The 12,016-nt window shown below is 49.6% G+C and overlaps 1 long non-coding RNA gene across 1 annotated transcript; it reads left to right on the forward strand.

Annotated features, from left to right (window-relative positions):
- The first annotated feature begins 10,120 nt into the window (after positions 1–10,120).
- On the forward strand, positions 10,121–11,181 carry LOC111549564. The gene is made up of 2 exons (XR_002733774.2): positions 10,121–10,257; positions 10,633–11,181. It is a non-coding gene; the product is annotated as an uncharacterized LOC111549564 (long non-coding RNA).
- Positions 11,182–12,016: the final 835 nt, after the last annotated feature.

Raw genomic sequence — 12,016 nt, forward strand, 5'->3', positions numbered from 1 at the left:
GGAAGGGACTCACAGCTAATTTAATTATTCTTGAGAACTTCCTTAGAATATCTCAGAAACTTCCAGATAGGGCTGCTGTCCTAGAACAAGCTCTCTCTCAAATAAGGAGACCCAGAATATCTGGGACTCCCTAGGCAGACAAAATGCCTCTAGGAATCTGCTCTGATTCCCTTCAGCAGCTTTGTTCCCGAGGTCTGCAACCACTGGATGTGGTTGGGACTGGCCCACAGTTGCTTTAGGCCACCATTTTGCTTGCTGTGTGTTCCATCTCAGTAATACCACTAAAATGACACCATTTCTCTAAGCAAAGATGCTATTCTGCTCTGGATACTCCCAGCTTTTAGAGTTAATTCCTCAGCATGAGCAGCTTTGATTTCCCAGAGCACATGCACATTAGCCAGCAAGAAGAAAAGAGCATTGAAGTAAGTGATGATGCAGAATCCCTCAAGTCATTTCCAAAAGAGGCATTCCAGAAATGTTTTGAGCAATCATTTATATAAGATACAGAATCCCAGGGTAATTTCTTAGAGGAACAACTCTCATTCGTTATAAATTGTGGCATTTTAAAAGATACATCAGCCCCATTACTCTCTACACAATTTCAATCCTTTAATTCTTTAAAATTTCTTACCTTCTTAAAAGAAACAGCCCTGCCTAGTGACAGTTGCTATTCACCATTACAGGTAGCATGTATGGCTGAGACAAAAAATACTTCTGATTTTGTGGATTTTGGATCAAACCCAGCATTATGTGCCTTCTAATTTAGTCAACATTCAATTCAGCTATAGGGGGGTTTTAACATGCTAAAGCAGAAATGTAATAAATAATCAAAAGGTGAACTAGTCATTGCTAAGAAGGCCAGCATTCCATATTACGCTTTACATCCTAGGTGCAAGGTGCTATTGAGATGGCAATTCAAGAACGCAGAAGTCATTATAGTTGGAAAGCCATAACTTGATCTCCAGTGCCTATGTTTGTGATGGGGAAATTTTCAACAAAAAACAAAAAAGGGGAAAATAGAATGCTCCTTGAAAACATATTCTATGTCTTATTACACAGTCTGGCACAGGCACATAAGACCACATGATGCCTTGGCTCCTATGGGAAAATCCAATTGATTGGCATTCCTTTTCCAAAAACATAACCTTCTGTGAAGATATATTAAGGTTGTCTCTTTCCTGATTCTCTCTGATCAAGCAGAATACATTTATAGGAAAGGATATCATGGATATGCTTGGAATAAGGCCAAACTAGTGCCCAAGTGGATAGAACCTCTGTGACGATCTCATTAGTATCCACACGAACTGACTGCTAACCAGTCATCATGGCTTACAACAGTGCAGCTCAACTCATCCCCTTTTCTATGCTCTCATATCCTAATAAGGTAAGATCAGGAGGGAAAAGTGGTAGTTCTGGAGAGAATGTGGGCAGGAAGAGCTATGACCCAATCAAAGGAGAAGTCTGAACAGAAATTTTCCCACCCCTGGACCACTATTACCCATCTACAGGGATACTTGGCACTATCCAAGGGGATACCTGCACATTAACTTCCACTTAACATGTTCCATCTTAAGCTGAATCTTCCCCTTCACCATACTCTAAGATGATTAATCAGTGTACCCAGCAATATGCAAGATGTTGTATATAATGAAAGTATTAATATTGAGTCTCTGATCTCATGTTACAGTTCAGTTGGGGAGACAAAATTTAAACTGATTAAACATAGTCCCTCACAATTTAGCAGAAATGGTCTTGCTTTGCAGGACACACATTAGTGCAAAAATCTTGTCATTTTTTAACTAAATGGAGTTAAATTGCCAATCCTGTTTGTGCTCCTTTGCTTTACACTTCTCAAACATTCAACCAACAATTATTTGTTGCTTACTGCGTGTTATAAGCAAGGCACTGTACTGAGCTAGGGAAAAACCATGGTAAACACCGTAATATTCCAAGGATATTAGTACTACTTAGTAACCCCCCACACCAAATTCAGTGTGGCATTCTAAACAAATACTTTTTTAAAATATGATTTTAATCTTCTCATTCCCCTCCTGGTGTGCATTTTCAATCCTAGTACAAAAGCACTGAAAGTATTTTGGTGGAGTGACGTACCAAAAAAAAAAAAAAAAAAAAAAAAGTTTGTGGTGTAAAAGAATAAATGGTATTAGCACTCTCTTCTGCCCCTGGAAACATGAGGACTCTCTGACTGCTCTGGGGGTTCCTGTGCTTTTGGAAGCCCTCAGCTGGTCTTCAGCAGCAATGATGACATTAAGGAAAATTGCATTCTGCTGCAGAATTCAGTCCCTTCATCTTTCTCCTTTCTCTAGAGCATGAAGCTAGGGGCCCATAAAGGATCTAATATCAAAAGGAAGAGGATAATACCACTACATGGAGAAGAAAAAAATAATTACCAAATTTCCTGAATAGTAAACAGCTTTAAGAAAAGAAGAAAAAGCTGAACCCTTTGATAGCTTGGCCCTTGGTCTGCCCGTGAATGCCTTAAGGATTATATCATCAGACTGACTCCAGCAGCCCGTGCTATTGTTTCAGAAAGAGGAAACTAGAAAGAAGGGGAAAAAAGAAGAAAAGGGGATGGGTGGGAGCATGTCTGCCTTTTGGGGAGGAGAGCATTTGATTTTGGAAGTGCAGTTATCAAATGTAAGGCTAGAAAGACAAATTGAACAAATTCTCAGTGTCTGTGGGCAGGAGGCTTCTGGGGCCATTTTTTCCTTTTTTGGGGATTAACATAGCCTTTGGATTCAATAACTTTTCTATCACAGATGACATAAGCTCCGAAGAGAAATAAAGCGACCTGAGATTGCTCAGAAATGTTATTCCTGAAAACCATCACCTGGGGGCAGTCTTGGGACTGTTAATTTCCTCTGCCTCACTGGTAGATAATTCACTACTTTTTTTCCACGATGTACTGTTTCTTTATCTGTGGTTGAGGAGTGAGAAAAACGGGCAGGGAAAAAGGAGGCTTAGGCACTAGACCTTTCACTCTCCTCAACCAGCCAGGAGGCGACCCCATGTGAATGCGCAGGACGTTCTTGAAATCACATAAGTTTTCCTTTGGAGCTCTGAAACGGAGAGCCTCAAAAGCTGGAGGCCATACACACTAACAGGTCCACCGACGCTAAAGATCTCCGCGCCGGATGAGATCGAGAAGCCGGGATTCCCTGGTCCGGAGAACTAAAGGAGGTCCCACCTCCACCCCCACCCCGCACCACTGCACACACACACCCCGGAGTTCCGGGCCCGCCGCGCCGGGCCAGCCCCTCTGTTCCGAGACCCTTGTCTCCCGCCCACTACCCCGCGGAGCCTTGTCAGCAAAGGAAGGCAGGGCGTGGCCCCTACTAGGCAGCTCACGAATTCCGGTTGAGGAAACCGCGGCTTCGGCGCCCAGGCCTCCCCTAGGTCTAGCTGCGGCCACAGTTATAAGCTCTGGTTCACAACCAAGAGCGCTCCGTGGTTCTCTCCGTGTGCGTTTCCCGGCCTGAATCTGGGCATCCCCGGGGACCTCCCCTGGGGGTGAACCAGAGCCCTCCCTGGGCTGGGCCGGGGCCGCCGGGCTGCTAGGCGCGTGGCAGCGAAGCTGGATCCGAGCTCACTGTCCGCACCCTGAGCAGTCAGGCCCACCAGGCTACCTGAACCCTTCGTGGTGGTTCCCGTTCAAAATTAGCATAGAGAGCCCCTGTTACCTTAGCGTGCCAGCGGATAGAATCTGCGAGAGGGAAGCCGACGATGGCCCTTCCCGTCTCCTGGGCTGTGCGCGGGTGTGCGGGGCCCAAGCGCCCGCGGGGCGTCGGGGCTTCGCCTTGTCGCGTGTGCCTGCGCGGGGCCCGAGCAGCGGCCAGCCCCAGCGGTCAGGCATGCGAGCCGGAGTACAGGCACAACCCGAGAGCAGGGAGGCCGAACAAAGCCAGGTCCCGCTCCGCAGAACAGCAGTGGAGGAACACTTCTCCTTCCTCCCCTACAGGGCCACCCTGCCAAAGAATGAGACACCCTCAAAAGTAGGGAAGGGACGCTTCCTGAGGCATAAAATGTCAGGCGGAGAACTCAGAGTTCTTCGAAGGGCTTGGCCTCGGCGTTAACCACGACCCGGTCCCGGGAGCCTCGGACCCAGTCCCCACGCCCAGTGGGCGCCGCACCAGCCGTGCGACAGGAGCCCGGATGCCCAGGCGGCGGCTCCAGGGAACTCACGTGCCGCCTGTTTCTCCGGAGGTTGTGCCTACTGGGCAGGCCCTTCTAGGAAAGAAGGGAAGGGCCGTCGATTTTCAGAATCTAAATATGTTGAAACTCAAAATGGCATGGTTTTCGCCTTCCAGAAGACGGAAAAGAGGGCAATACCCTGGTTGGGGTGGACGGGGACACTCAGCCGTTCTTCATCTCCGAGCCCCTAGAAATAAGGCGAGGTTGCCTTTTTGCCCCATCGCTGGCTGCCAAACCCACCCGCGAGTCCGGCTCACCTGGGGAGGTAGCGCGGCCAGGTTACAGGGGACGACCCCCAGTACATAAACCTCGTCAAAGGTCCCCGCGCGTCCCGGAGCGCGTGAATTCACGGGCAGCGTCGGGTCCGAAGTGGCCCACGGACCGAGCGGCGCGTTTGGGCGCAGAGCGGGCTTTCTAGAGGACCCCGGCCAGGGATCTGCCCCACGGCTCTCCCTCCCCGCAGCCCCACCTTGCTCCGCCGCGGCGGCTGCCCGCGTGCTCCGGACAAAGGCAGGCGCAGCAGCGGGTCTGCGTCTTAACATCGCAGAGTCGCTGGAGTGGCGCAATACGCCCTCCTCTTCGCCAGGTGCGGACGGAGCTTCACACGGGGGCTCTACTCTCCTCCAAGACACGAAGAATGTACAGAACTGCGAAATGTGTGTTGGCACCGCCCGCTTCCTGCGCTACAACCGCGGGCGGCTGTAGTCCCTTTCCCGCCTGGCTCCCGGACGCCAACAGCCTCCCTGCATCCCCACTTGCGGCAACACTGCGGGCCCGGCTGCTGAGCTTAAGCCTGGGTAAAAAAGCTCGCGGCCAGAGCTTTCCCTGCGTCATACGCAGCAGCCAGGTTAGATAATTTAGAGATCAGACGCCACGGGGGTATGCCCCTGTCTCTCCAGCACAGGTGCAGTGGAAACGATCATACGCGGTTAAGATTGAGGCTACATTCCCAAAGACTAGATGTAAAAACAAGAGCGATGTTCGAAAAGGGAAAACCCGTTTGCTTCACTAGTTTAAGGTGAAAGTGAAAATGTGTTCAACCTGACAGAGCTAGATGTTTTTTTCTGCTCTCTACTTCACTAGACAGAGCTAGGATAAACGGGCCATTAGGGAGGTCGTGTGCAGTTTTTTAATGTCCTCTTCATCCGTAGAAGAAGTCTGCAGTTCGCAGTGCCCTCTCCTCACTGCCTTCGCATTCAGAGAATTGTTATTTACTTGGGCCGCGGGTGCTGGGAGAGCTTGAACGCAGCGGCATCTGGATGAGTTCGGGTGGCATTCAACTGCTACCCCTTACCTTTGCCCCCAAGGCTTCTCATGCCATTATTTTCCACTGCATTCTATGGCTGGATTTTCTATTACTTAGGTTGTTTTGCCTTCCTCTCCACTCCTTTATTGTATACTCACCAATTAGACCCCAAAAATACAGAATCCCTGTATTGATGTACCTCTCTTTGCTTGGCCTGGATTCAAAGTTGCCAGTCCAGGAATGTGCTTGTACCTGCAGATTCCTATGCTAAGGCTGCTGAGCGTCTTCCACTAGCTCCGCTAGGGAGAGAGTCTGAGCGTTTCATACCATGAACTATGGATTGGATTTTACCGACTATTCCATGAAGCCACAGCAACAGGGTCATTTGTTGCTACAAGGCTGGGGTAGTGCCTGCTGTCTTGGTTACACAGATATAGATAAGTTGGTAAGGACACAATGAAAATGACGGTTTAAAAGCTAACTGCCTGGTCAGTTAGGAAGAATAAGAGACCTATTGTATCACATGGTGACTATTAGCAATTTTCAAGAATATATTGTATTCATGAAAATTGCTAATAGATTTTAGATGTTCTCACCACACACACAAAAATAAGTATATGAGGTAATGCATGTTAATTAGCTCAATTTAGCCATTCTACCACGTATATATATTTCAAAACAACATATACATGATACACATATACCATTTTTGTCAAATAAAAATTTTAAAACTAAGTGATATTTTGAGTCTACTTGTGGAGTTACTGAATTTCAAAAGTAAGGAAAACTGAATCCACCCTCCCCACTCTGTCCTACATTTTTTCTAGGTATGATTACATTCTATGTAAGTAAATTTGTATAGTCATGTGTATATTTGTGTATACACGTGCCTGTGTGTGTACATACTGTTGAAGTGTACACTTACGGGAATTGCCCTAAGTCAGTCTCTTCAATGCCATAGTCATTGAAAAGAAATCCATTGGTTGCCCGGTTATTTCCAACCTCCTTAGAACAATTCTGGAAGAGGAACAGACTTTAGGAACAGAAAGCATTATTTTAAAATGATTTAACATATTTTGCTTCTCAGCATTATCCCCAAAGGGGATAGCTGGCTGAAAGCTGGAGCTCAAGGCTATACCCCCTCCACTTCCACAACTGCACAAAAGGAAAAGTGTGAACTCCTAGGGCACTAGCAGACTTGTTACCACCTCTGGCAATGACCCAAAGTGTGTGTATCCTGAAGTCTGAGTCCCATCACTCAGAGTTCTGAGTTGTCTCACAAACCCGCTATGAAGCCAAATTGGAGTTTGCTGGTTGAATGTGTACTCAGACACACACACACACACTCTCTCTCTCTCTCTCTCATACACATATTTACAAAGGAGAGCCTAGCAAAATGCCCTGTTCATGGTAGGCATTCAATGATTATTTGCTGAGGGAATGCGTGAACTTATGTGCGTATCTATTTTGTTCAAGGCAAGGGTTTTCTTTTTAAACTAAATAAGTTTGTATGTGCATATGTAATACATATGTGACAAAGAATTGTGTGCATGGAATATAGGAAGATTTTTTTATTTGTTCCTTTTTGTCTTCTAGTTCTTCTGAGTAGCCCCCTCCCCCATGTCTCTGCAGGGCCTTAGGTCTTTGCAACCAGTTGGTAAAATTATCCAACCCCCACCAAAGCCTGTCAGTCAGCCAGTAAAAGCAAATGCATTGCTTTAGTTACATCCTTGCTTTCCTCACAGATCACACTCATGTTTCTATAAAGTTTCTTGGGCTGATTTCATCCTGCACACCCGTACATTCCTTTGCAACTCTCTCTAGGAGGTATACTGATTGGGTTTCACAGGCCTGCCGACAGGCAGCTCGCCCCTGTTAGCCCACCTCAGCCTCAGTCAGCATTTTCACAGAGTGGCTGAACTTCTCAGAAAAGCTTAGAGTCTTAATTTGGGAGAGGCTTGTCAGCTCCAAAAAGGACAGAAGTCACTGTTCTCACTCTAGCTAAGACTAGTCTCACAGTCCATGTGTGTTTTACAAAATCATGCATTTAATCACAATAGTGTGACTTCAGAAACTACAAACCTGGCACCTCGGAGAGAAGAGTTCAGTGCCAGGACTTTGGAGCTTAATGGGTCTCACTCTTGCCACCCAGAAGACCCCAGGTATTAATCCCTCTGAGGGAGTTGGAGGGTCTTCTTCTTGACCCTAGCCAGGCCTGCTGCCACCTAGAGGATGCAGATACCCTCTTCTTTCCACCTTGCCGAGACCACACCCCCCACCTTTTTTTTTAGAGGAAGTTTTGCTCTTGTAGGCCGGAGTGCAATGGCTCAGTCTCGGCTCATTGCAACCTCCACCTCCTGGCTTCAAACGATTCTCATGCCTCAGCCTCCCAAGTAGCTAGAATTACAGGCTCCTGCCACCACACTTGGCTAGTTTTTGTATTTTTAGTAGAGACGGCGTTTCCATGTTAGCCAGGCCGGTCACCAACTCCTGACCTCAGGTGACCCTTCCCCTCGGCCTCCCAAAATGCTAGGATTATAGGTGTGAGCCACCCCTCCCGGTCCAGGCCCTTTTTGACCCTTTCTGAGCTTGGAAGGAGCAGCTAGCCATGCCCCAGTTGCTGCAGGGGAGGGAAGGAGCTAATTTCTCCCCATCAGAGCAGAATCAGTCTCCTGAATCCGGAAGACACAAGCAAACAGGACAGATAAAGACACTTCCCTTTCTCTTTCTCCTCTGTCTCCTTTTTCTTTCCTCCACCTCTCCTCTTATACTCCTCCTTATACTTTGGGAGTACCAGAAGTGCATGAAGGGAGTCATCTCTAAAGGCTTTGGCCCCAAAGCCACTGTCTGCTTAATCAGGAGGGTGATGGGGACAGGAAAGTATTTTAAAAGTTCCACTTAAAGCCCCACTTTGAAAAAAAAAAAAAACTGGTAGCAGCTGTTGAGGCAACCTGGAATGTTTCAGATCTCATGCCCAGCCCCTCAGGAGGGACAATGCTCCTTTTCTAAATGAGATAGAACCATGATCAGGACTCAGCCTGTGTAGGGGAGAGGTGGGCAATGGAGAGGACTAACTTATTTCTAACCCAAACAATTACAAAAAAGTCAAATTAAGGTTGCCTCTGGAACAGTTCTGCTGTGAGTACCTTCTTCTTTTCCCAGTACACTCCCTGTTGGCTCCCAGGAAAATATACCCCAGGATCCACAGGGGAAACAGGAAACCCAAAGCGCAGTTCTCCCAGTAAGACCTCTGATTTGAAGCAGGAAACCTTTGAGCCTCAGTTTTCTCACCTGCCTGACCCACCCACATCAGAGGCTACGGCCCAGAGGGACTTTGCTAGTTGCTAGCACTTTACTATTTATAAAGAATGAAAGTGGTGACAACCCAAAGGCATCTAGTGCAGGGACCTCCACAGCCTGCAGCCTGCTGCCTTCTTGAAGTTCTCCAGGGGCTACTTTCCGAGTCGCCTTAAAAAAAAAATGAAACCAAACCCCAACTCAACAGTGTTGAATCAGCTGCTCATTCTACCTGGTCCGCCCCATGTGATCTACAGCCACAATTGCTAATGGTCACCCAGGGACAAATTAAGGAATTGAAAATGCTGAGCTTGAGAAGTTGAATTCCTTACACTATTTGGGGTCGTTAATCACCCAGCAGAAACAGCAAGCAGGGAAAGTAGCCGGAGGGACAGAAAGACAGTGTAGGTCTGTGCGCTGGTGTTAGCAGGGCACAGGTGGTCGGATTCAAATATAGATGTGCACACGTGTCAGATGTACTGGAAATGAGCACCCAAGCCCATAGTGAACCAGTCCCAGGAATCTTTAGGCTGCCCCAATCACCCCAGTTCCACAAAAGAGGAATGCGGTGTCTGCAATTAAGAGACTGGTGCATGGTTAGGTCGTGAGTCAGTGTTCCAGCGAGTCCACTGGTCCACACCAACAGGCGGATGTTTCCTGAGAGGAGGTAGCGGTTTCTCACCCAAGGCGGTGAGAAAAATAAGAGATTCCCTGATTATCTCGGGATTCTACCTCCAAGCGCGTGGGTTGAGATTAAGGGTGGGGTGTGTGTGTGTGTGTTGTGTGTGTTGGGGGGCGGGGGGAGACAGAGAGAGAGAGAGACTGACTGACTTCTGCGCACACCAGGAAGGGTGAAACTTCACCACGAGCCACCTTTTACAGCGGAGAATCCTGACAAATTCAATCTCTCCTTGCAAGGCCAGGAAACCTGGCGCTTGGGTTGGGTACCCTGTAAGGGTGTTCCAAGGCAGACGCACTTTCTACAAGCGCCCGCCGATGCTTGATTCTGCTCCCTTGCCCATTCGGAACCCATGAGTTTAGGCCTGGATCCCCCTGCTCCTGGGGCGTCGACACCGCTGGCTCAGCTTCCCGACCACGGCGCAGGGCGGCACTAAGGCGCCGCGCTCTCTCTCCTCCGTGGCCCTGACAGTGGGGGGGCTTCCAGTTACACTTTCTGGCAGGCAGGCTCTGGGGCGCAGGGCCGCGCTAGAACCTGCCCTGATCTGCCCTTCGCAGCTCTATAGTTTTAGGGACAATTTGTTCAGTGAAGCTTCTCAGACAATAGAAAGTTCTGAGGTTTCCTGGACGTTGTGTTCGGGAGGCGGGGCCGGGACCCGCTGACGGCAGTTTCCCAGCCCTGTTCCCCCTCCCCTGCCCCCTCAGCCGCCGGGCAGCAGAAGGAGGCGGCCAGCCTACTCCTGCCCCTCGGCCGGACGAACTGCGGCTGCCGCGCCCGTCACCTCTGCACCTGCCTGGTTGAGGTGAGATGCCTGGCGCGCACGGTGAGGGCGGTGCGCGCAGGCCCGCACAGAGCTGCTGGGGCTGCCCCAGGGTCGATGACTTCAAATGACGGGTGGGAGAAGGGCCTGCGAGGCTAACAGAATCCCCCTCGGGGGAGTGGAAAGAACAAAAATGTTTCGGTGACCTAGGTAATAGTTCTAGCTTTGCGGCTCAGGAACCCGGGACCATTTAACGTCAAGTTGTAGGGACGTTAGTTTCCTTATTTGGAAAGGAGAATAACACTGTTGCTCCATCCTCCCAAGGGGATAGCTCCCAGATTGGAGATGCAGTCTGGTGGGAGGCTGGAGAGATGTAGAACCCAGAGCGGGAAAGAGCAGGCGCGCTCTCAGCTGTTTTAACCCATACTTCTTTAGTAGACAAATCTGAAATTTAAAACAGAAATGGCCACATAAGGACAATTCAGATGAAGCGCAGCCGGGCTGACTTCGCGCACTTGGGTCTTTCCTGAAAAGACAGCCGCGCTCTGGGAGAAGTCTAGTCCTCCGGCTTGTCCCCGGGCCCGCCCCAAAGGCCGCTGGGAGCTGGGTGAGGACGTGGCGGTCCCCTTGCGCATCTTACTCCAGAGGCAGATTCCGCAGAATGAGCCGTCAATCTCGGCCGCTTGGCTCCAAGATAATCTCCTGGCGAAAGCTGAGAGGCGGCTAGCTTGTTCAGGGGACTCAGCCCCTAGACTGAGTTTCTCCCCCTGCAAAACACTCCCAAGCCCTGCGAACTCGCCGCTCGCGTCTCCCCAGGCTTCCGGCGTGAGCGTCCCAGCTACACTTTAGAGCACTTTACTTGGCTGGCATCTATCCGGTTTTCGATTAAGGAAAGCGCAATGGGGACAGAGGGAACCCCGGCCTCCTGTACCAGGCCTACGTAGTCGCCCAGGTGGCCGGGTCACAAATAAATAATTCCACCATCAAGAACCCCGCTAACTTCTGTACTCCGCTAACCTCTGAAAACCTGATACTGATGCAGGTCTCCCAATATAATTTGAATCTCCCCAGTCCTTCCGGTGGAACAGCTCGCCTGAGCGCAAAGAAAATTGACAAGGAGCCTTCAGCTAGCCTTCTAGCTTTGAGCTTGAGTAGGGGCATGGCGACTTGGTGGCTTCTTCGCGGTTTATTGGTGTATTTGGTGACTCTACAGATCCAGATCACCCCCCAGCCCCCACAAACATTCTCTTCCTCACCACACCTCCCCATCTCCCCGCCCCGCCCCGTGCCCTGGGCAAGTTGGTGTCTCTAGAAGAGCCTCAGGGTTCTAAGTCCCGTGGGGGCGCGCAGAGATGGTCAAAGCAAGGTTTCTCCACGAGCTCTGAACTCTGAAGCTACAAGTTTCCCCGCTGCGCACCCTGCGAAATTGGTGGGGAAGCGAGTTTAAAATACAATGGCAAAACGCACTGTTGAGAACCCTTTGAAGTTGGGCAACCACGACTGCTCCACTCTCCCCATCTCTTTTCTCCGCATCTCCCCACTCCTCCAGATGCACCAGAAATCGGCACTTTGATCTTGCAAAGCAGCAATTTATATTTATTTAAATTTTTTTCCTGTAAAACGATGATTGGACCGGGGAGAAAATAATGTAATTCCACGGGCGCAGGGCTGAGCAGCGGCTGTCTAGGCCATGCCGGGGCTGGGTGAGTGCACCATGCACATCTGTTCGCCCGGGTTTGCAGCGCATTCCTCTTCGCCAGGGTTCTCTCACGCGCTCTCTCTCTATCTCTCACTCCCCCCCACAAACCCCCCCTCCCCCCAC

Source organism: Piliocolobus tephrosceles, chromosome 1 (assembly GCF_002776525.5).
Source record: "Piliocolobus tephrosceles isolate RC106 chromosome 1, ASM277652v3, whole genome shotgun sequence".
Lineage (NCBI taxonomy): Eukaryota > Metazoa > Chordata > Mammalia > Primates > Cercopithecidae > Piliocolobus > Piliocolobus tephrosceles.